Source organism: Bidens hawaiensis, unplaced genomic scaffold (genome assembly GCF_021521415.1).
Source record: "Bidens hawaiensis isolate Kalapana, Puna unplaced genomic scaffold, B.hawaiensis_p1.1 tig00007885_1, whole genome shotgun sequence".
Lineage (NCBI taxonomy): Eukaryota > Viridiplantae > Streptophyta > Magnoliopsida > Asterales > Asteraceae > Bidens > Bidens hawaiensis.
Window position 1 is genome coordinate 695314 of NW_027491548.1, and position 25067 is coordinate 720380.

A 25067-nucleotide genomic window follows, 5' to 3' on the forward strand; every position below is an offset into this window, starting at 1 on the left:
GCAGTATGAACACCACAGCAAAATGGTGTGGCAGAAAGGAGAAACAGAACTCTTATCGAAGCGGCAAGGACTATGTTGTGTGATTCTAATCTGCCATTGTTCTTATGGGCAGAGGCTATCAATATAGCATGTTATGTTCAGAATCGGGTGATAATCAACAAATCTAAAATGAAAATCCCATATGATATTGTTTGTGGTCATAAACCCACTATTGCACATTTCAGAGCATTTGGCTGTCCTTGCACACTACTGAATCTTGAGTCTACTCCAAAATTTGGGGCCAAAACTGATGAGTGTTATTTTTTTAGTTATGTGGGAAATACAGCTTACAGGGTCTACAATAAGTCAACCAAGAAGATTCTAGAGTCCTATGAGGTTCGTTGGTTGGAAGAAAATGAGACTGATGCTCATGTTGGTCCGGACTGGTTATTCGACTATAATGAACTTTTCAAACCATTCAATGTGTTTCCGGTCGTCAACACAGAACCTTCAGGTGGTTCTAAAGTGGAAGCTGAGAAAGATGACCAACATGCAGTATCTCACACCTCTCCACTTCTGGATGATGATACCACTGAACAAATTAATGACACACCCGCATCCAACAATCAGTCAAAAGAAACTCCAGAAACTGAATGTTCGCCGATTTCGTCTAAAAATGCGCTACAATTGAGGGGAAGAGTTCTATCCGTCATATCTTCGGGAGCACAATGTTTTCCGATGCCATTCCAAATGAATATGTCGCCAGTACCTCGTACTCTCATAGTACGGCGACCTTTGGATGGAAGAATCCTCTTGCTGATGTTAATGAGAACTTGTCAAACTTGAAACTTACCGGTGATGTTTCCGATCAATTAATTCCATCAAGGATTCAGAAAAATCATCCAATGGAGAATGTCATAGGTCCTCTTGAAACGGGCGTGTCCCCCAGAAGTTAGACAGGACACATAAACAGCTGCTTTTTCTCTTGTTTCATTTTTCAAATTGAGCCAAAGACGGTAGAAATGGCACTTCAGGAACCAATTTGAGTTGATGCTATGCACGAAGAGTTGAAGCAGTTTGATAAGTTGAAGGTTTGGAGATTGGTTGAGTTACCAGAAGGAAAGAAAGCTCTTAAGTGGCTAGACTTGAGACCATTAGAATTTTTCTGTCCTACGCATCATTCATGGGGTTCATAGTGTATCAGATGGATGTCAAGACCGCCTTTCTGTATGGTGAAGTCAAAGAAGAGATTTATGTGTTTCAGCCACCGGGTTTTGTTGATTCTAAGAAACCACATCACGTCTACAAGTTAGACAAGGCATTGTATGGGCTACATCATGCTCCTCGGGCGTGGTATGCTACATTAACCGCACATCTTCTAGATCACGGTTACAAGAGAGGGACCATTGATCAAACCTTGTTCCGTAAAATTGTTGGAAAGGATTTGATTCTCGTCGAGATCTATGTGGATGACATTATTTTTGGATCCACAAATGCTGAGTTGTGTGCAGAATTTTAAGGAGTAATGAAGTAAAGGTTTGAGATGAGTTCGTTGGGTGAAATGACGACATTCTTTGGGCTACAGGTCCGCCAAAGCTCGGCGGGAATTTTACTACATCAAGGGAAGTATTTTGAGGATATGCTCGCAAATTTTGAGTTTCAAGATTCCAAGAGTGCTAACACTCCCATAGCAGAAAGGCCCCTACTGTCATCTGATCCAGAAGGGAGTCCCGTAGATCAAACGTACTATCGATCTATGATCGGGTCTCTGATGTATCTCACTCCTAGTTGTCCTGACATCATGTTTGCAGTCTGCCAATGTGCCTGTTTCCAGGCTAATCCTAAACTTTCTCATTTAACTGATGTTAAATGTATTTTTAGATATCTGAAGGGGCAACCGAAGTTAGGTCTTTGGTATCCCAAAAACTCAGAATTTGATCTTTATGTTTTTGCTGATAGCAATTATGGTGGAGATGACATTGACAAGTGATCCACAGCTGCCGGGTGCCAGTTCTTGGGTGATCGTCTTATCTCTTGGCAATGCAAGAAGCAACAGACAGTGTCCACGTCAACTGCCGAAGCCAAATATGTTGCTGCGTCAGCTTGCTTCTCTCGGGTTATTTAGATGTAAAACCAACTGCTGGATTACAGTTTGGAATTTCTTGATACTCCAATCTTTTGTGATAATGACGTTTCCATTTCAATTGTGAAAAATCCAGTTCAACACTCCAAAACCAAGCACAGCGATATTAAAATTCATTTTATCCGTGACTGTTAAGACCGAAAATTAATTCACCTTGAAAAAGTTCACACTGATAACAATGTGGCAGACTTATTTACAAAACCGGTCGGAACATTCAAATTTAATGTGCTTGTAAGTTTTCTTAAAATGCTTCGTTTCGATGATTGAGTCTTTTTAGGAATAAATTTGTACATATTTTATTAATTTGCACAAATTTAGGGGGAGAAAAATCAAAAAGTCAAAAATAGTGTGTGTGCGTTGTTTATTTTGAAAAATCAAAAAGGAAAAAATAGTGTGTGTGCGTTGTTTATCTTATTTAAAAAATAAAAAGGTTTCATTCTCGCTTAAAATTATGTCGGTTGCTCAAGCTTGAAGGACATATACTTCTATGTGTTTGGTCCGGTGTTCTACTTTAGACTCACAGGATAGCCATTTACCTAAAGACTGAAAGCATCCGAGGCGATTGTGATGTATTTTGTGTTTTGAATTCTTTCACTTAAAATTATGTCGGTAATTCCAAGTTGAAGGGACACGTATTCTCATATGTGTTTTGGTCCTGTTAATCACCAATGGTCATACGGGATAGCCATTTACCCGAAAACTGAAGAGTGACCGGGGTGACTGAGCTCTCAACATGTGTGTTTTCTGTAACCCCTTGGGAAGTGATATTATTATTCAGTTAACAGCTTTTTTAAAAGGTTCAAGATATTTTCAAATTAAAATTGATCCAACCTTTGGAAAGTGATAGATAAATTGTTTCTGTGTGCCTAACGGGTGAATTTATTAAGCTTAAAAGGCTCTAGAACAGTCATTGAGTTGTATGGTAGCTTTCCATGATGCATAAAGTTGAAGTGATATAAACTAAATTTGCTAAACTTACTGTGGAGAGTCATTTTGAAGAAATGTGCATGTCTTCATATACGTCTCTCCGAATGATAGGCAGAAAAGCAATTACCCAGTCATACACGAGCCCGTTAATGTCTTGATAACCAAAAATATTGTGTTAGTAAATTATTGTTCAAAAAAAATTATCTACAAAAGAGTTTTTTTTATCTTATTAAAATTTATGTTTTTAAAAGCTTAGAGGGTCAAACTAGAACTACAGAGATGGGGGCACACAAGTAAGTCATGTCATGTCTCGAATGAAAGGCTTGTAAGTCCGAACGGCGTGTAAGTCCAACGTTCAACCTTAAAGCTTAAATTTTTGTTCGTTTATTTATACAAATCTTTTGGTCAAGCACTAGGGGGTTGGAGTAAAATTGGGGTGATCTAGGAAAGCCAAAAACGCTTTGAGAAGAGATAGGAGGCATCACAGGTGCATGAGTGATGTCCATCTAAGATTTATGCTGAACTGAACCTAACACATATCACTGATGCAATGAAAGTCATGCTAAGTTTGTTATACATGCTATCAACCTGTCTCTTTATGTCATAATAACGCTAAACATGAATCCTAGTGACTGCCTCTTAAACAATATGATTTCATGTTCGGATCTTTTCATAAAAGGCGGCGTTTTTACAAAAACTGAAGTTGATCCCAATATGCAAAATTCAAAAGGGGATTATTTTTGTGTTATTTTTTAATTATTTTTGTGTCTTATTTGTTTTGTCTTGAAACCACTCTCCTCGAAACGTGTGATTTAACTGGGTGGTTTTCAATGTGCTTTAAATTGCTTTGGGATGTTTGTCATTAATGTTTCAACATATTTTTTGGCAAACCAAATGGTATTTTTGGGCAAACTAAATGGTTTGGGCCTTTCTACTGGTTCTCGGCCCACCTGCTGAAATTGTGAGAGGGATTTCCTGTTTGGGCCTAGGTTGGCTGATTCTTCCTGGGCTGTGAGAGTTCTCGGCCCACGAGAGGTAATATATAAAAGGTTTCATAAACTCAATTATTGCTCTCATTACTTTCAAAACTCAAAACTTAAATTTCTTTTTCCTCTCAAGCTATCCGCCGAGAACTCCACTTGCATAAGCTAATCACACTAATCGATTGTTAGTGTTCGTGTTTATTGATTCACATGTAATTGAACCAATGTTCAAGCTAGTTATTTCTATGAAAATAGGTTTTCCAAGTTCTGATTGATGAATAGATGAATATCATAAACGCACAGGGATTCATGGCCTGTTAGGATCAGCGATTGATTGTTTGATTGGGGCGTATTAGGGTTAATTGTTGGAAAATAAAATGAGCTTTGTTGCAGGTTCTATGGAGTTTTCGGGCTTCTTGGAGAAGACAACACATGTTTCAAGGAGAAACCCAAAGGGTTCTCTGTCTCCAGTTGTAAACCAGTCAGAAGGATCTCGATTGACTTTCGTTGACCGAGATCTCCAGGCTCTGACCGAGAATTCACGTTCTCGGTTGATCTGTTGACCGAAATTGCTGGTCTCGATCGAGAACTCATGTTCTCGGTTGTTTTTGACAAAGAACACCTACCTTTGACCCCTGTTTGACCGATATCTTTTATATTGACAGAAAACTCTGCGTCGACCGAAATCAATTATAATATTATTATCTTTCCCAAATAGTCCACCAAATGTGTTCTTGTCATTATTGGCCCCTCATGTCTTAAAACTTGACTAACTTGCTTTAAAATATAACTATAGTCAAGTTTGTTTTTACTAACTTGATTCGTTTGGTGCAGTAATGGCTGATTAGGCTCCGCTAAAGTTTGTGGACACACATAATATAGTTGGACATTTATTTGATCCACCACTGGCCCATAAGGAGTTCAAGTCTATGATTGCCGGCCTCAACACCTGCAAGATTTCTCATTCGTTGCGAGATAACCCTATCATATGCAGGAAGATGATCACTGAGTTTTGGAATAATGCCTCAATCAACCAATGAGGGACATATGGAGTTGTGTCGATAGACTCCAAAGTACAGAAGAAGCCAGTCGTCATCACAGAGGCTATTATAAGGGAGGTGCTTCTGTTTGGTGATCAACCTGATTACCCGACGGAATACTCTACTACAGTTATCTCTAAAATTCTCACAAGGATGGGTTATGAGGGTACTTATTCTCCAGCAATCAAGAAGTTATTTCACCCATACTGGAGGTTTTTGATACACACGTTCTTCACATGTGTGTCGGGAAGAAAGGGGGGATTCGACGAGATAAGTCATAATCAGATGTCTGCTATCGCTGCTCTGATCATGGATTGGAATTACAACTATTCCAAGCTTGTCTTCAACGACTTCATATCTAAAGTCACCTCGTCAGATCTGTTGATACTTTAGATATGAAGTAGATGGAACCCAACTCCTTTGGGTTAATGAAACAGTCCAAGAAAGGCTCCAAGATAGTCAATCAGGGCCTTCATGCTCTAGAAAAATTTGGCAGATTTGCTGAAACTGAAGCTGTACAAGTTATAACTCAAGTTGCCAACGAACATGTGACACCAGTTCAAAGGCGTTATGTTGCCTTTGAGATTAGTTCAGATGAAGAAGAAGAGACAGAACACCGTGAGACAGATATTGCTCCGACTGCTGAGCAATTAAGTAATTTTGAAGCTTTCAAAGAATTACTATAATCAACTGCTCTGAAGCCTCCTCAAGCATTTGATGTAAATGAAGAAGATTATGTTCTCGAGGAACCAGCCAATGATCTCATTCCACGAAAACGCAGAAAGAAAGATCCCAGATTGGACGTGCTGGTTCCTGAAACTGAAACAACAACCACAACACCAATCACTAGCCTACAACAACAAACTCACCAACCTGAGTCACATGCTCTAGAGACTCAATTTGAACCAAGTTCATCCACTGCAGAGCCACTGATTCAAGATCAGGTGTTTATTGGCATTGCTCGTGATTTTGATTTTGAGTCAGATATTCCACACACCGATGAGGCTGATATACCATTCATTGATGCTCCCTCTGGCTCATCACGCCCAGTAAATCAAGGTCAGTCAAGTTCTGGTGCTTCTGATAAGGTTGCTCAGATTATTGCCATGCAAGAAAAATTTCTACAGAACAAAGGCAAGGGCATTGTGCTTGAAGATGCTCTAGTTGATGTACAAGCTCTTCAACGTCGACTCTTTGAACTCGAACAAGACTCCGTCGTTAAAGATGTACGCATTCAAGAATTGGAAGCCAGCAACACTGATAAAGATTCCAAGATTAAAGAGCTTTAATCTAGCATGGGAGAACTAACTGCTATATATCTAGACCTCCAACAAAAACTTTTTCAGAAGTTTGGAGATGAATTCAAGAGCAGTACTGATGTAACTTCAAAGATGCCCAATGTTGATCAAGGTGGTAGCTCTATTATTCGCCCAGCTTCAAACATCGAGGAATCTGAGACATTGAAACAGTATATGAATGCACCACCAATCTCCAAAGAAAATTCCGATAGAATTCAGAGGAAACTACTGGTAATGAACAATTCCAATCAGAATGTTGAATCATCTGATCACCCTGACAGGTTTGTTGTCACTTTTCAGAAGGGTTTTTCAGATAAATATGGTGATCATTCGAGAGTTGTATCATCGGGCTTCGATGCTAAGAAGAACATGTGGTGGGTTAAGAGGAAGTCTGGGACCACTGAGTACTATAAGAAGATTAAAGACTTTGGTTCTTGGACTAAAGTGGATCTCAGTGATTTGATAAACTCTTCATTCCATAACACAACTAATGATAAAAGTGGTAGGGACTTCTGGAACTTTTTGAGAAATCAAGTTGATCAAGGGTTTCCGAAAATGCCAACTGCTGAGTCGTTCTTGAAGAAAGCAAAGGGGTCGTGGATCCAAAGACAGGAAAAACAATGGTCAACGTTATGTGGCCTGCTACAAATAAGGCCACTCATATTCATGTGCCTAAAGCTATTCTAGATGGTACTCTGGATAACATGAGATTCTGGATGTATGATAGCGAGACTGCCACCGTTGTTATCCGTTTGCAGAAGGGCAAAGAGCAATACAAATTTGTTGATCCAAGAGATTTGTTAAAGCTTGGAGAGAAAGACATCAAGACGCTCAGTACATTTCAGTTAATTGCTGACCCGATTTTTGAAATGGTTGCAAAAGAATACACAAGCATGGCATCCACTATTATCAGGTGTAAATTTTGGGTAGGTTCTTTGAAAGACGCTGACATTGATTATATGGAGCATGATTGAGAACCAAGCTACAAACCAAGGGGGAGATTGTTGGGCCTAGATTAGATTGGTTTGTACTTAGTCTATTTGTTTGTTTTGGGCTGCGTATGTAAACCAAGATCCCTTTGGATCTTGGTGGGCTTTTGGTCACTGTTGGGCTTGTGTATTGAGTACCCTGTATAAAGAATTCATTGTATAGGGTTCTAGGTTGTTCATTCACTTGTTTTATTTGTCGTCTTAGTGCTTTACTAGACGCGTTTTGTAATCACCGTGCTTAAGCACCCGACGTATAATAATACATGTGTTTAGAAGCAACTCTTGTGTTACGTGTTTGTGTTCCTCTGTGTTCTTGAGTAACTTAGTGTTGGAATTCTGCACCAATATCTAGTTTGTTGATATCATAATTGTAGTGATCCAGATTCGGGACTTACAAACACGAAACTCAACCTTTCTTGAAATTGGACCTAGGTCCGAAATGATGAGAGTGTTTGTGTGTGTGTTTCTTTAGTGTGTTATGGAGGTTAGAAGATGAAAATGAGGGTTTTAGGGTTTCATGAAAGGATTAAGAGAGTTTATATACCCTTAAGCCAATGGACCTAAGGCCCATCACCATCCTCTATTCCATATTTTATTGTCCAGGCTCACACTCTATTATTTTATTTAACTTAACTAAATAATAACACACCCTTAAGTAAACGAAATTTCTTTTATTTATTATTATCAAAAGTAGAATGTTACAATTTGGTTCTGGTTAAAATGAGGCATTCTCAAAACTTAACGATTTGATTCTGGTCAAAACATGTCATTTTAAAAAAGGTTTCGACTTGATTATGTTCTTATATGCACTTGAACATGCTTATGTTTATTAATGGCATGGTTGTAAAAATCGTGCATAAGGGTCGAGTTCTTAACGATTAATCGCCGATTAATCCCCGACAAGTCTGAGTTCTCGGTGAGCCATCCCCGAGTACTCTCCGACTAAGGCCGAGTACTCACCGACTAAGGCCGAGTATTCCCAACTCTCCAGTTGACCGCTTAGGGTATGCTTATCGATCTTGCAACCTTGATTAAGGTGGAAGACTTTCTACATGAAATATAAAAACAGTTGTCGACTTGTTAGCTTTGAACTGCACCTTATTTTGTCACTTTCGGGTAAGAAGTTCATACTATGAACATGGCAGCTTTTTTTTTCCTTTTTCTTTTAAATATCATAGTGAAACTGGAAATTCATTGATATAATAATAAAATATTAAACTCTATATCTACTCGTTTTCAATATAGCACTTTCATAATAATATGTTAATATTCATGTGAAATTAAAATTTATTTACAAAATCACCTAAGTAGATGACATAATACAACTAAGTTGTATATAGTCTAAGCCAACTGAAAAATTAACATAAAATTAATTTAATATTGATGTGAAAATAATAATGGTGACAAGAAAAATAAACGTCAAATTCAATATTTAATATTTTAAAAAATGTAAAATAAAATGAAATATACTTGAAATTGAACAAATATTAAAATGATTTGAACTTTCTTATTATCTAGTCTATTATTTTTAAGTATTAAGAGTTACTATTTTTAACTTGACATGTAATAACAAGTAAGTTGGTTTTCTTAATATATAAACTAACCCGTATATTACATGGGTTTGTTAAATGATAAAAAAATAAGGTTTTCAATTTGAAATATTTGAAAAAAAAAGTTAAAGGTAAAAAAAGGAATGACATATATTGTACAAATAATTAGAAGTATAGATCACGAATTTATAAATTTGATAAAATCTCTTTATATAAAACATATGTTGTATTATTACAAGTATTCAAATCGTCGTCCAATATAAACAAATTTAAACTGTGTCTGCTAGTTACCCGGTATAATGCAACATATAATGTTCATTAGAAAAAAAAATGGATATCGAAGGAATAAAACAACCTTATAAAAAGATTGATCTTTATTATTTTCTACTTGTTTTATATATTTCTACTTTTTTAATCTTCAATTAGTATTTTACTTTTAATCTCGTAACTATTTTATAACTCAATTCCCAAAATAGTTTTGGCTCATGACTCATTAATAGCTAATATGAATAAGATGCAATATTAAAATATTAAAAAGAAAAATTGACTATTTTATAGCCAATTGCCAAAATGATTTCAACTCAAGACTCGTGGATAGTATGGACTAAGAAGAATAGATATTAAAAATTAGGATTTAATGTGGTTATGACAGATCATTATTATTATTTTTGTTTATTAGTAGATAAGATATTTTCAATTTAGTGCCAAGTTATTCTAAAAGGGAACAAAAACGAGAAATATAAGAAGGATTTGTAACCAAACAAAAACCATGTAAGAAAATTAAAATAAATTAATAAAAAAATCTTAGCTCAAAATTTAATAAAAAAACAAAAAAAGTAAAAACACAAAAATGTTTCCAGCGTCTTTCTCGTTCTTAAAAAAAAGAAAAAAGAAACAGTGATGAATGAAAAAGATCACTGTGTCTTTTTGTTTATTATTGTGCTTTCTGTTTATTTTCGTCGTTGATTGTGTCATTTTTTCCTTGACATTGTGTCTTCTTTTTTATATTGTGTTATATTACTCAACTTTGTGCTATATTTTGTTCATCATTGTGTTATATTTTGCGATCTATTGTATCTTTTTTTAGTTATAATTGTGTCTTTTGTTCATTTTCGTCATTGTGTTTTTGATCTCGGCATTGTGTCTTTTCGTCAAAAAATACCAAGTTTCAAAGTCCAAGGACCAAAAATGAAAATTATGTTTTCCTGTCCCGTCGCGATACGCGACGGATCAGAAGGCAAGCCCATCGCGTATCGCGAAGGGCCTATTTACAACCCCAAAAAATGGGCGGTGGGAGATACGCGACGGTCCAAGCCCCGACGTCATCGTGTATCGCGATGACGTGCTCTGACAGGCAAGACACGTGTCACATGTGGCACTCATTCGCCACGTGGCACCGTGTCCGCCACGTGGCGCCACGTGGAAAACCTATGGGTGACGTTGCATAACTACGTCGCGATACGCGACGGATATCCATGGTGCCATCGCGTATCGCGATGGAACCCCGAGATCAACCTATAAATATTGGCTCCAGCCCTCTCATTCTTCACACCTAAAATTCTCAGCTCGCTTCTCTCTCTAAAACATCTCTCCAACTCGAAAAACGTGCCACCGAACCCACCTTTTAATCCGTGTCTTTATCCAACGATACCTCGAAATTCTTGCATCATACCAACAACATTCTCGCGAAGAACGTGCTATCCTGAGACGACCCAATGAACCTCCTCGATAAGCATGCCAACGAGTCTTGAAGATTGGTGTGCCTCAATAAACGTGTCAAAGAAGGTGTTGATCAAGGAGCTCGAGAGAAGTAAATGCGTCTAAGTGTTGGAACCCTGATAGTTATCAATCTAATAAAAAAAACAGATCTCGGATCTGTGTTAACCAATTAATACATTAAATATAGATCTAGCTCTTAATTAACTTTGATTCAGTGTTATATGTGTGTATATATTATCAGTATGTATATAACAGTGATGTTATAATGTTAGGGTGAAGATCGAGAGAGGATTCGGATAGGGTTTCGTTAATTAACTCTCAAAAACTCTTATTAAGTGTGAACAGTGTTCACGAATAAATAGAAGACGAACCTAGTTCGTTAACATCCCCAAACGAACTAGAGTTCGCTTCGTTACATACACTTAAATAACGAAACACCCCCTGATTCGTTAACATCCCCTAACGAATCAAGAGGAATAAGCTTAAGTCTTAGTTCGCTAACATCCCCTAGCGAACTAGACTTTACATTTAACGAATTAGACAATAATTAAACTAATTATTACATTAAATATAAAACAAAAACCATTAACGATAATTACAAAGACTCAAGACGCAAAACCGTGCACTAACAGACACCCCCTCATCTTGAGCTCTTTGTCTTTAAATTACTTGAAGAGCCTGGACTGCCAGTCTCTGCAACTATGAATTCCATGCTCATAACATACACGAACAACTTGTTGGAATTGCATAGCCAGGTCGTAGTCTTCATGGCGCTCGAACAAAATCTGCTTCCTGTGGAGCACGTCATTGTCTGTCTCTGATAAATTAACCAACCACATCGAGTCGATTATCTTGATGAGCTCAGTCTTCAGTCCTCTACCAAGAACAATGACGGCCTTGCCAGTACGATTGTCATAGTACCAGCGGTTGGAAAATAGATACATATTTTGAGGCATCGTCTTCATTGGAACCTGCTTCATCGTCTTTGGCGGCTTCACTTTTAGGACAAGTTCCCTCCAGCCAGCCCTAGGATCAATCTCGTCAATACGTTTACGCCTAGGGACCTGAGGCTTGAAGAACTTGAAGCCATGATTTACCTCGAACAGTAAGTGTTGGTGAAACCAGTCAGCTGTTCGGTAACCCCCAAGATTGATAAATGGACGTCTCGCCAGGGTACGAACATCCCACCGCGGCAAAGTAAGAACATCTATTATCGTCTCGTAGTACTGGACCCCCTTCTCCCACTTAACTATACATACTTTAAGCTCAGAATCATAGAGCCATGAAACAATATCACCATGTACCTTGGAAACAATCTTGAAAGAGGTTATTTGGTTTTCTTTAACCCATGCAGCAACAGTGTCTTTACGTTCTTAATCAACATATCGATACGCACTGATGATTTTACCCACTTTCTGACGTTTGAACAATCTTGCAATATCATCATCAGTTATGACTTCAAGTGACTGAACTGTCCGCTTACACTTCAACACCTTTTCCAATTCATCTTCTGCCACTTTAACTGTCTGTTCATCAAATACCGGAGCACCTTGATCAACATTAGTGTGTTGAAACAAGTCCGGATACTCCTCAGCAATTACATCTTCCATCTCAACATCCTCATCTTCATAAATAAAGTCCTTATTCATCTGAATTGATGGATCATCCGATATACCTTCCTCATTCACCACCTCGACATCAGGCTCAGTCTCTAAAGCAGTCAACTGATCATCATTCATCCCAAGAAATATAGAAATCTGCTCCCGTGTCAGAGACCTATCCACAAACTCACCAACCTCTATCTCATCTTTGTTCACCACACTCCTAACCATCCTCGATCCATCCACAAATATCACAGTGTTAGCTGCAATCATTTCAATAGGCTTAGTAGCAGTTGGATCCTGATATATAATAATCTGTTTACCCGAGTCTTCACTGCCACTTGTACCAGCACTAGAAGATGAACCGTGCGATTGCTTAGGCTCACCTCCTGCACCAGACTCGTCAGGATCTTGATCATCGTCTTTGAGTTTCTTTAGGGCATCTTCTTTGCAAGTCAACTGCAAAATTAATTCTTCTTGTTCTTTCATTTTGACCCCCTGAGACTCAACAATCGCCCGCAGCGTTTTAGTCTCCTTCTGACAAAAAGAGATATAGCTCATCATCCATCTTTGATTCTCCATGAGGCGTTCTTGATTTTGACGGTCAGCTGCCATTTGGTTTTCATAAAGGTGGAGAAGATTCAACAGCATCTCAGTCTGACGGTTTGGTGGCAAGCTGTATAGTGATGGATGAATAGGTTGAATCGGTCCCTGAGGCCGAGTGATTCGCATAAACGAGACATCACTTGGAGGAGAGAAGGAGTAGGAGGACAATGAGGAGGAGGCCTCATTGAGGGTGTTGAAGGGACAATAGATAATGTAGCAGGAGGCCTTGGAATCTCAGATAACGCCATTTGAGGGATTAAACCAAGCCTTTCATGTGACACCATAGTCGTTGTCAATGTAAGCATCGGAGTGCTAATAGTTGGCGTCACTGCAGAGCGTTGAGGCGTTGATTGACGTGGTGGTGGAACACCAATAATTACCCCAGCCCCCACTGAGACACGTCTTTTCTTCGATGGCTCACCAGTTGCCACCGCTTTCCCTTTCCTTTTCCTTTCTTGTTGAGCTGCAATGGTGGCAGCTAAAGCAGCAGTGACTGCCTCTTGTTGCTCTTGAAAGGCAGCATCAGCAGCTCCACCATCACCATCATTACCATCATCATTTCCATCATCATTGTTCCCACCTTCTCCCCCTTCACACTCGGAATCCGAGTCATCATGGATCCAGCATTCATTAGGAGGACATTCATAATTAGGATTAATTATATGACCAATCATCCGTTTATTCTTTAGCTTCTCCTTACTATATATCAACATTCGATGCACCGTATCATCTTTCATGTGTTCCATAGGAAACACATCATTCACTTAAGTTGGATCAATGGCTAAATTGGGAATTAAGTCTTGAATAATCAGCTATAGGAAGCGAGGATACATCAAAAACTTCTTCTTTTGAAGTGTTTGCTGAACTTTCTCTTGCAGATGATCATAAACTAACTCAGAGTAGTTAAACGGCTTGTTAAGAATAAGAGCAACGAAAGCTGACTGTATACTACTTCTACATTCATCAAATCCACCCCGACGACCACTCATACGGTGAATTAAAACATGAAGAAGATATTTGTATGGTTGGCATAAACCATTCTTGTTTAACATAGACTTGTCAATATCGCCACCATAACCTAAACGAGTAAATAAGCCCTTGATCAACTGTTTGTCAAATTCACTGGGGTTGTCATCATTATCACCAAATTGAAGCACCCGGCAAACCACTTCCACATCAATTGTAATAGCCGTTTGATTAATCGTGGCTCTAATATGTTTTTCTGCTTCCACAACCTCAGCAGTATCCCAAAACTGTCTAATAATACTCAAAGACACTCTGGGTCGAGCAGTGATTGCATATCGTATCACTGAACGTCTTAAAAATGCTAACATGTCTCCAAATACGTCAACGTCAGCAATATCTTGATCAATATATGCACAGATGTTGTGTTTTGTGTCGTATGGTAACAAGATAACATCCTCCTGTTGTTCTTGAGGTGGTTGCTCCTGTGGTGGTTGCTCTTGTTGTCCTTGACCAGCAACCGGTGGATCTTGATTTACTTGATCAGCCATGTTAACTGTATAAATATGAACGAATATAAGAAATGTGAAAATGTAATATATATTTAGGACATTTAAATACCTAATGATGTATTTTGTTTCATATGATATGTGTAATCAATTTATTTACGTGTTTGGACGGTTGAAAGACTTTATTTACTTTAAATGTTAATTTTAAATAAATTATCATAAATGTCATTCGTTAAATATCGCTCTGATTCGTTACCATTCAGTAACGAATCGAGCGATTCGCTATCAGGTAAATAAGCTAACGAAGTAGACTTAGCGAATTACTATTCAAAATGACGAACTAAGGATCTAGTTCGTTATACTTTTAACGAATCCACATCTGATTCGTGAACTAAATTATTCGCTGAGCTAGTTCGTGTATTTCCTTAACGAATTGGACACGAAGCAGTTCTAATTCGCTAAGGATAACAAATGGTCAATAAAAGTTTGACTTGATCTTGACTTTTCATAATCAAGGTCAAAATTAATAAGAACACCGAAGGTCAATAACACAAACCCAGCTACAATTCGCACATGTTTATCATCGAACAAACAAAGTAATAGGTCTATGTAACTCGGAAAAGCTATACGAAGCTCACGGTGTTAAGATTGAGGCTTAACACCGTATCCTAAACAAGAACAATCAATACATTAAACAGAGTCTAAAACCCTGAAACAACAATCATTCAAACGACCCGGCAAACAAAAATCAATCGTTGATTAAAGTCTACCCAGGGTATTGGAATCACATTCCGATCACATTGAATCATCAATAAGCAAATTTAACATAATGAATCATCAATAAATTGGGGTTTATGAACTCGAAAAACCCTTGAATCACAAAAATCCATAAATAGTCTATCAAAGCTCAGTCATTTTTGACGAAAATCACATCGCAGTGATCCTCTATACCTTAGACAAGCAATGATATCCTTGAAATGTTGAGATTTGGAAGTCGAATTTCAGAGAAAAATTTGAAAAAGATTACTTTAGGGTGAAGGAAGAAGACGAACAGTGAAGGACTGTTCGTGTTTCTTGTCTTATATAGCCTAACACGCCACCCAAGGTACTCTTTGTACGAATCAAGCGATTCATTTGAATTATTTAAAACGAATTAGGTAATTCGCTATTACAGTTCGTTACCTTAGGGTAGCGAAAAAGAAATGATTCGGTTCTTGATTTGTTAAATATGTATAACGAAGAAGGGATGATTCGTTACAGAGTGCGGAAGCGAATTAGGTGAGCGAACTAGAAACCAGTTCGCTAAAGAATCACCTAATTCGTTATCCATAATTAACGAAGTAGATTTTAACGAATTAAAACTTTATTTAATTTTAAATTAAATGATTAAATGAATTAAATAGTGAATAAATCAAATTTTAACTTAAAAGCATTACCGAGAACCTTTTTATCTTGATAATTGAATACTTTAAAAGACGTTTCACTTTTACGAAACATAACTTAAAAACATTAAATAATTTGTAAAGTAAGAAGAATAAAATATTTTTGGTATTTTAAAAAAAATTAAAGAATGTATTTACAAAGAAGCATCCGAACATAAAAATTGGACAATCTTTTTGTGTTTTTCTATGATTTATCAAATGTAGTACATATTTTTGTGTTTTTGTTGAGTTTGAGCAGAAAATCATATTGACCAAAATGCCCTTCCATCACAGTTTTATATTTCAGCGATATTACAACTGGCGTTAAGTCGGTCATTGATATTGTTGTCCACTTAAATCTTATAACAAACCTTCGAGCATTTATGTGATATGATTTATGGTTCAATTAGCGCACAGAATATCATAAACTATCAGCCCCTAATCTCGGTTCAAGCTTAATTTGATTTTTGCCAAATCACCCCAATTTGACTTAAACCATTATAGTGTTGATCAAAAATTTTGATACCAATTGTGAAATTTTGAGCAATGCATCAAGTTTCCTTTACTGTGAGTGAGTATGCACGAGTCCATCCGTCGGCTTACATACATTGTATCCCCTGGGGTCCGTTTCTTATTGGTAATGAGACGCACGCAAGGGATGAACAATTGTATGACTAACAGCGGATTTTGATCAAGTCAGTAATTTAAATTGTACAAAGTACAGCAGTGATCAAGTTTAATGACTTTAGGTTTTCTCTAGAAAGCAAGTGAAATATTCATGCTTATGAATACCCAGATGATTAAGCCGCATAAAGACTCACAGTGTCCAAAATCCTAACGCTTGTTATTTGCTTTATTATATTTTTGGATGAACAACTATAAGGCTTGTGTATGACCGGTTATTACATTTCTGCCATCTTCACCGAGACTTTAGCTAGAGACTAACACCTCTTTCAATTTGGCTTTTCTTTAAGTTTATATCACTTACTTTACTCTATCAGCTTGTTTAAGACCTATCAATGCACCAATGGTTAAGCACTCAGTCTTTTAAGCTTATTTCTTTCTGGATTTGGGGTCAAATAATCAATGTACTATCATTTTCTCTTTTTGCTTCAAAAACTCAAAATTTGAGGAGCATAAAACAAAATAATTTAAATTTCCCCAGTTAATTTAAGTTCATAAATTAATGGCTATCCTATTCATCTACAAGTAGAGAACGGGACCAAAATATGCAAGCACGCTTCACAAACTTAAATAACTGACTAAATTCTCAGCTAAAAGTAAAGTAGAATGCTTAAAGAACGCCCCAAGTACTATCCATTCGTCAGGTAAATGGCTAACCCGAAGATTTACAAGAAATTATCAGGACCAAACATATACAAGTATATGTCCTTCAAAATAGAAGCAAATGACATATTCAGCGAGCATAAGCAAAAATCTTTTTGGTTTTTCTCTTTACAAACTAAAACACAATCTTTTTGTCTTTTCGGATTTTTCTTTACAAAACAAGAAAAATTCACATTCTTTTTGACTTTTTCAGAATTTTTCTGTACAAACAGAAATCACAATCTTTTTGGTGTTTTCTAATTTTAACATGTTTTTGGGTTTTCAAATATTAAAATAAAACAAGAGAGAAAAACAAGAAAGAACACAATATTTTTGATTTTTCTATGTTTTCTAATGTTTTTGGGTTTTATCTATACAAACAAAAAGCACAATTTTGTATTTTCTAGAAGTCACCCCCTAAAACCTACAAAAAGAAGAAAATTAAACTAGAACAATAAATCAAGTAAAGATCATTATCCTAACTTTAGGATCTCAGCAAGGGTCTTCAATCCATTTAAACCAAACAAAAAGTTAAAACGTGTTTTATCAAACGCTTTGGTAAATAGATCGGCTTTTTGAAAATCAGTGTGCACTTTCTCAAGATCATTAATTTCTTTTCATAACAATCCAGTATAAAATGATATCGAATTTCTCTATGTTTTGTTTTAGAATGCTGTACGGGATTCTTGGTGATACTAATAGCAGCAGAGTTATCAATCAAGATAGGAGTAGTAAGAAACTTCAAACCGTAGTCGCGAAGATGTTGTTGTATCCACAAAACCTGGGAACAGCAACTCGAGGCTGCAACATACTTAGCTTCAGCGGTTGAATTGGAGACCGTTGTCTGCTTCTTACACTGCCAGGAAACAAGCCGGCTTCCTAAGAATTGACATCCCGCTGTAGTAGACTTGAAATTGATCTTGCATCCTCCATAATCTGAGTCTGAGTAGGCGGTAAGATCGAAAGTATCATCTTTGGGGTACCATAATCCGATGTCAGGATTTCCCCGTAGATATTGCAGAATACGCTTGACCACTGCCAGGTGAGTCACTCGGGGACTAGCTTGGTACCTAGCACATAAACAAACCGCAAACATTATGTCGGGTCATGAAGAAGTTAAATACATTAAAGAACCAATCATGGCACGATAGAGGGTCGGATCAACGGTATCCTCCAATTCATCCAGTGATAAATTGTGACCCACGGGAAGAGGAGTAGAAGGGATTTTTCCGGCAGTAATCTTGAATCGGCCCAAGACATCGTTCACATATTTTGTCTGATGAATAAAGATTCCCTTCGCAGACTGATGAACCTGCAACCCTAAAAAAAATTCATCTCTCCCATCGAACTCATCTCGAACTTGGTTTGCATAGATTTCTCGAACTCCTTACACAATGTATCGTTTGTAGACCCAAAGATTATGTCGTCAACATAGATCTGAACAAGTAGAACATCATCACCAATATTTTATAAAATAAAGTGCAGTCAACAGTTCCACGTTTGAAGCCGTAATCCGTCAGATGGTCGACGAGCGTGCCATACCAGGCTCTCGGGGCTTGATGTAGGCCATATAATGCCTTGTTTAATCGGTAAACACGGTCAGGATAATCAGGATCTTCAAAGCCTGGAGGCTGTAAACAAACACTTCCTCGTGAAGTTCACCATTGAGAAAAGCACTCTTAACATCCATTTGATACACTTTGATATTCTTGTAAGGAGCATATGCCAGGAAGATTCGAATCGACTCTAATCTTGCAACTGGAGCATACACCTCAGTGTAATCAATACCCTCTTGCTGATGAAAACCTTGCACCACTAGACGTGCTTTGTTTCTCACAGTTACTCCACGATCATCTTTCTTACACTTATATATCCATTTAGTCGGAATTGCCTTCTTGACTCTAGCAGGTTTGTCAATAAGATCCCAAACACCTAAACGTGCAAATTGTTGTACTTCTTTATGCATAGCTTCTACCCAAGAAGGATCTTGCAGAGCCACACGAGGAATTGTAGGCTCAACTTGAGATAGAAAACAAGTAAATTTAGCAACAGTTGCAATTTCAGATGCATGTAAATCAGCATGAGCACATAGAGCATTATTGTCACTTGAAGAGGCAACTTGATGTCGTGTCTGAACCCCTACATCAAGGTCTCCAATAATGTTTTCTTGTGGATGGTAATTATGAATCCTGAGAGTAGGATTTTCAGAAAGGAGCAAAATTTTCAAATAAATTAGTGTAATGTTCACCCAATTCAGGAGATGAAACATCATTGTCAAGTGCAATAACTTGATCCATAACAGTATTATCATCAGATGAATTAGATGCATTATCATCATGAACAGGAGATTCATTATCAGGTTCTTCAATTAGAGCAGCAATTGGAGCTTCAACATCATTTGAACTTGCGAACCTTGGAATTTCCAAATGTTCTTCAAAATAAGCACGAACTAAATCTTCATCTGGATGATCGGTTGATGGAGTGAATGAATTAAATAAGCTATCATAGTCAAACATCCAGTCGGGACCTTTCCCTTGTGGAGGAGTAGTGTACTTTTGACAATCAACATGGTACCACTCTTCAACACAACCAGATGTAAAATTAAAAACCCGTTTCTTAGGTGACGCATACCCCAAGAAATACCCTTCAATGGCTTTTTCTTCAAACTTACCCACATCCTTTTTCAGCATAGTACAGGGACACCCAAAAGGTTCTAGGTACTTTAAGTTAGGCTTACGATTATTCAATAATTCATAACTGGTCTTCTTGAGTCGTTTAACAGTTAGAACACGATTGAGTGTATAACAAGCCGTATTCACCGCCTCATTCCAAACCTGGACAGGAAGCTTAGAATCAGCAAGCATAGTTCTTGCAGCTTCAATCAAGGTTCTATTCTTTCGTTCAGCAACGCCATTTTGTTGAGGTACATATGGTGCACTATATTCAAGGTGAATTCCCTTTTGAATACAAAAGAAATCCAATATAGTGTTTTTGAATTCAGTTCCATTATCACTCCTAATTCTCCTCACCTTTTTCTTGTACAGTGATTCGATTTTAGTGATAAGGTTTTGTACCAAAACAGGCGTTTGATCTTTAGAACTCATAAATAACACCCATGAATATCTCGAATAATCATCAGTCACAACTAGGCAATACCAGTCTCCAGAAATACTCGCACGATTTACTGGACCGAACAAATCCATATGAAGTCGTTCAAGTGGAGTATCAATGGAATTCAACAATTTAGATGGGTGCGATTTCTTCTTTTGTTTGCCATTTTTGCAAGCAACACAGTGATCAGATAGCTTAAATTTTTTTCAACGACACCCCCTCTACCAAATCATTTGCCATTAAATAATTCATCTTTCGAACATGTATGTGACCCATTCTTCGATGCCAAAGTACGGAGTCTTTCTCGGTTTCTTTGGAGACAAAACACGTTTTGATCGATGTAGATACTTTAGAATTCATATTCAAGACATAAATATCATTTGATCGAGGTGATCGCATGACAATCATGTCCTCGGGAATCACATAACCCGGTTTCAGAATCAGACACTCTTTATATGTAAATACTGTAGTGTATTGCTTATCACAGATTTGCGATACACTCAATAAATTATGATCCACTTTATCACAATAGTTAACTTTCTCAAATGTAATCTTCCCATTCGAAACATCACCTTCCTATGTAATCATACCCCCAGAATTCCCAGCAAACGCCACATAACCCCCTTGAATAACAATTAACAATTAACAAATCTCAGATCTGTGTTAACCGATTAATACATTAACTATAGATCTAGCTCATAATTAACTTTGATTCAGTGTTATATGTGTATATATTATCAATATGTATATAATAGTGATGTTATAATGTTAGGGTGAAGATCGAGAGAGAATTCAGACAGGGTTTCGTTAATTAACTCTCAAAAACTCTTCTTTGAATATTTCTCACGTTTGATAAGAGATTGAGATTTCCAGTAATATGACGATAACATCCACTGTCCATGATCCAGTTTTCACCAGAAATGGTCTTGGATGAACCCTCATTTTGCTTGGCCGTACAAGCAGATGTGGGAGAATCACTGATTTTCGCCATACAAGCAAAATTGTTTGAAAGATCTTTACTTGACTCATCATACTCAGATCTAGAATCATTATCAGAAGACATCTCACTTCCACTATCCTCTTGAACATTTTCTGTAAGTCCAATCATTGCCAGATTTGCTTGAGTATCATTACACAGTAGTCGTTATGACCAATCGTCTCCATTAGCTAACATTGCTTGTGACCCGGAACTTGATGGTTTCTTTTCAGTATCACTACCTCGTGGTGTTGAAGAGTTTAATCATTACCATGTTCCACTTTAAATCCATGATTTCCAAGTCATCTGGATCAATCTGATCATAGTCTTCATCAGTTAAATCACTAGTGGCAATTTTGCTACTAACCAGATTTTCATACGAAGTCATGAAAGCAGATAGAAAAGCAAAGTTTTGTTCAGCTTCTTTCATGTTGACATTTGAAGATGCTGAGTAGTGAGCTGTATTGGGTGAACTTTCCGAAACTCCAGTTGATCCAGAAATACCAGAAGATCCAGTACTTCCAGCTGTATAAAAACAGGCTCGTGGATCACTATACAATGTAGTTGCATTCTCACTTGCAGCTTGAGTAAGAAAAGCAGTCAGTGGAGAGATGGTTGAACTAAGAGGCATACTACCACCATAGAAAGAAGGATCTGGACTTTCTTTTGAAGATTTCTGACACTTAAGATCATATTCTCTGGCTTCAATCTTTTGTAAGAATTCAATTGCAGTCAAATCTTCATTTAAGAAATAATTGTTTTCTTTGAGAACCATTAAGAATGTAGAATAAGAACTTGGGAGTACACTCTTAATAGTATCAATTTTATCCCTCTCAGAGACATCTAATTTCATCTTGTCCATCTCATCAATCAAGTGATTGAATCTTGTTGTCATTTCTTCAACCGTCTCACCTTTCAATAAATTAATGTTTCTGAATTGAAACTTAAGCATCACCTTTTTGCTTTCAGTCGTATTACCCATACTTCTCATTCGAATATGTTGAAACAAAGAAGCACATATTTTTATACTACCCACTTGGTGAAAGATATTCTCAGGCAAAGCCATGGTTAGAGTAGAATAAGCTTTTGTTTCTATCTCTAATGCTTTCTTTTCTTCAACAGAATACTGTGAGATAGCTTTTGGTGTAAAACCAATAGTCCAATCTCCAATCATAGGAACGGTATAGACTTCATCTAAACAGTATGAACAATCAGGATGAACTGATCCTAAATGAGTACGAAATCGAGGTTCCCACTTGGCAAAGTCACTGAACTTCATCATCCTTGGACATTTCGAATGTGAACCTATCTCGGTATCGAGTTACAACATTTGTTGCATCAACATGTTTTGAGACGCCAATGCATACATACCGGCCATCTTTGACAAGTTTAAAAATTCAAGGGTGTAATGAATCAAACAACGAATAAGGTTAACGAACTGTAAACAGTTGTAGCGAACTGTGAACAGTAGAATAACGAATCAAATCTTAACGTAGTTAAGATTGATCAGACAACGAATCACAATTGAGTTTAACGAATCAACCAACGAATCAAAAGATTAACGAATCAGAAAGTCAAACTAACAAATTGACTAACGAACTGGCCAACGAATTAGCAATCAAACTGATAAGAAAAACTTAACGAATTAGAGAGTCTTCAGTAGCGAATCACTAAGAAAGACTTAGAGAAATAGATAACGAACCAGCTACAGTTGATTAGCGAATCAACTATAACGAATCAGGTTGTTACAACCGTTTGTAACAAACTCTGACACCTTATGCCACGTGGCAAAGGTAGTTATGACACAAATCCCAAAGTGGATACGTGTCACACGAATCAGTTAATCCAATTAACGAATTAGATGACACGAACTAACAAATGACACGAACTGACTAGCAAATCACTTGAAAGTTATCACGAATCTACTAATTTAGATAACGAATCAAGATGAATAATATAACGAATCATCAGAAAGATGATAGCGAATCATATTCATCTTCAAATCTTCAAAGAGAATTTCCAGAAATCTGGAAAAGATGAACACCAACCCAGATTCTAAAATCTGTAATACCAACTCAATTCTTAACCAAAATCCACAAATAACCTATCAAAATACTCGTAACACAATCGCGAAACCAATACGCTAATCCTCGATACCAAACATCTACGATTACCAGTCCAATTTTACCAAAACACGAACCCTGTTTTGGCCTTAAACCAAAACCAACACCAAATCCATTCAAAACCAAACCAAAACTCAATTCCAATTCACAAAACCATTCCAATACTTTAACCAACTCGGATTCAATCCAATTCGTCTATAATTCAATCAATTCAACTTAAAATTGATTCAAATTTACTCAAACAGAATATTAACAATATCAAAAACTAATTAAACACCAAATCAAGTGTAATTGAGCTCCAACAGCTCTGATACCACTTGTTGGAACCCGGATAGTTATCAATCTAATAACAATTAACAGATCTCGGATCTGTGTTAACCGATTAATAAATTAACTATAGATCTAGCTCATAATTAACTTTTATTCAGTGTTATATGTGTGTATATATTATCAGTATGTATATAATAGTGATGTTATAATGTTAGGGTGAAGATCGAGAGAGGATTCGGACAGGGTTTCGTTAATTAACTCTCAAAAACTCTTATTAAGCGTGAACAGTGTTCACGTATAAATAGAAGACGAACCTAGTTCTTTAACATCCCTAACGAACTAGAGTTCGCTTCATTACATACACTTAAATAACGAAACACCCCCTGATTCGTTAACATCCCCTAACGAATCAGGAAGGAATAAGCTTAAGTCTTAGTTCGCTAAGATCCCCTAGCGAACTAGACTTTACATTTAATGAACTAGACAATAAGTAAACTAATTATTACATTAAATATAAAACAAAAACCATTAACGATAACTACAAAGACTCAAGACGCAAAACCGTGCACTAACACTAAGTGCTACCGAAGTATTTAGGGTTTTATAGGCAAAGCAATGTAGGCATAATGCCTGAATAAAATAATAATAAAATATTAAAAAGGCTTAAAACCCTAAGTCGATGGTTTACTCGATACCTCGAGAATAAATAAAAGAAAGAATAAAGAAATGAATAAATAAAGAATATGAATATTTAATAATTCTTTATAATGTGATTATTATTTGAATTGTTATTTAAATAATATATAAGAAAATAAAGTATATAATTTCTTCAAGAAGAAGAAACGTAGTGTTTAAGAAAAGTAAAACAAGTAAAACTATAGGTTTAACTTGTAAAAGAAAAGAAAGTGTATTTAAACTAATGGTTTAAAAAGAAAATATAATCGAGGTAAAGACTATACAAAAAAAAAAGACTAGAGGTCTTAAGCCAGATTAAAGATCTGGTATTAACAAAAGGTTATACTCGTACTATAGGTGCGAGATAGCAAAGAAATGAAGAACCGATCAGTGTATTGAAGCTGATCTTTTCAAAGAAAGGTGAATATGCCCAACTTTATAAAACCTGATTAAACGTGTCAAACAAATTGATTACATGAGATTACGTATCTCTAAAATATTATAAACAAAGGTAATCGCTGTCCCTCAGGCCGTCGTGTACGTTTGTTTGGATCCATACATATGTGGTAAAAAGTCGGTGGGCACACCGCGCCACACCTGGTCATGAGCCTCCGCCACGATGGGCCGGACCTGAGTTACGTCCGAGTGAGGGTGATCATGTGTATACTGATGGTACCTAAGTAATCGAACATTGCGGTGTTTGTTAAGTGGTTTGAGTAGAACTTAAGTTTGTAATTGTGTTTTGTTTTAAAACTTGATTTAACCTAAGCCACGATGGGCCGGATGATGTGGTGTAAAACACACATGTTTTCCTAATAGTTTTTATGTTATTTTGTGCTTAAACGTTAATGAATATAA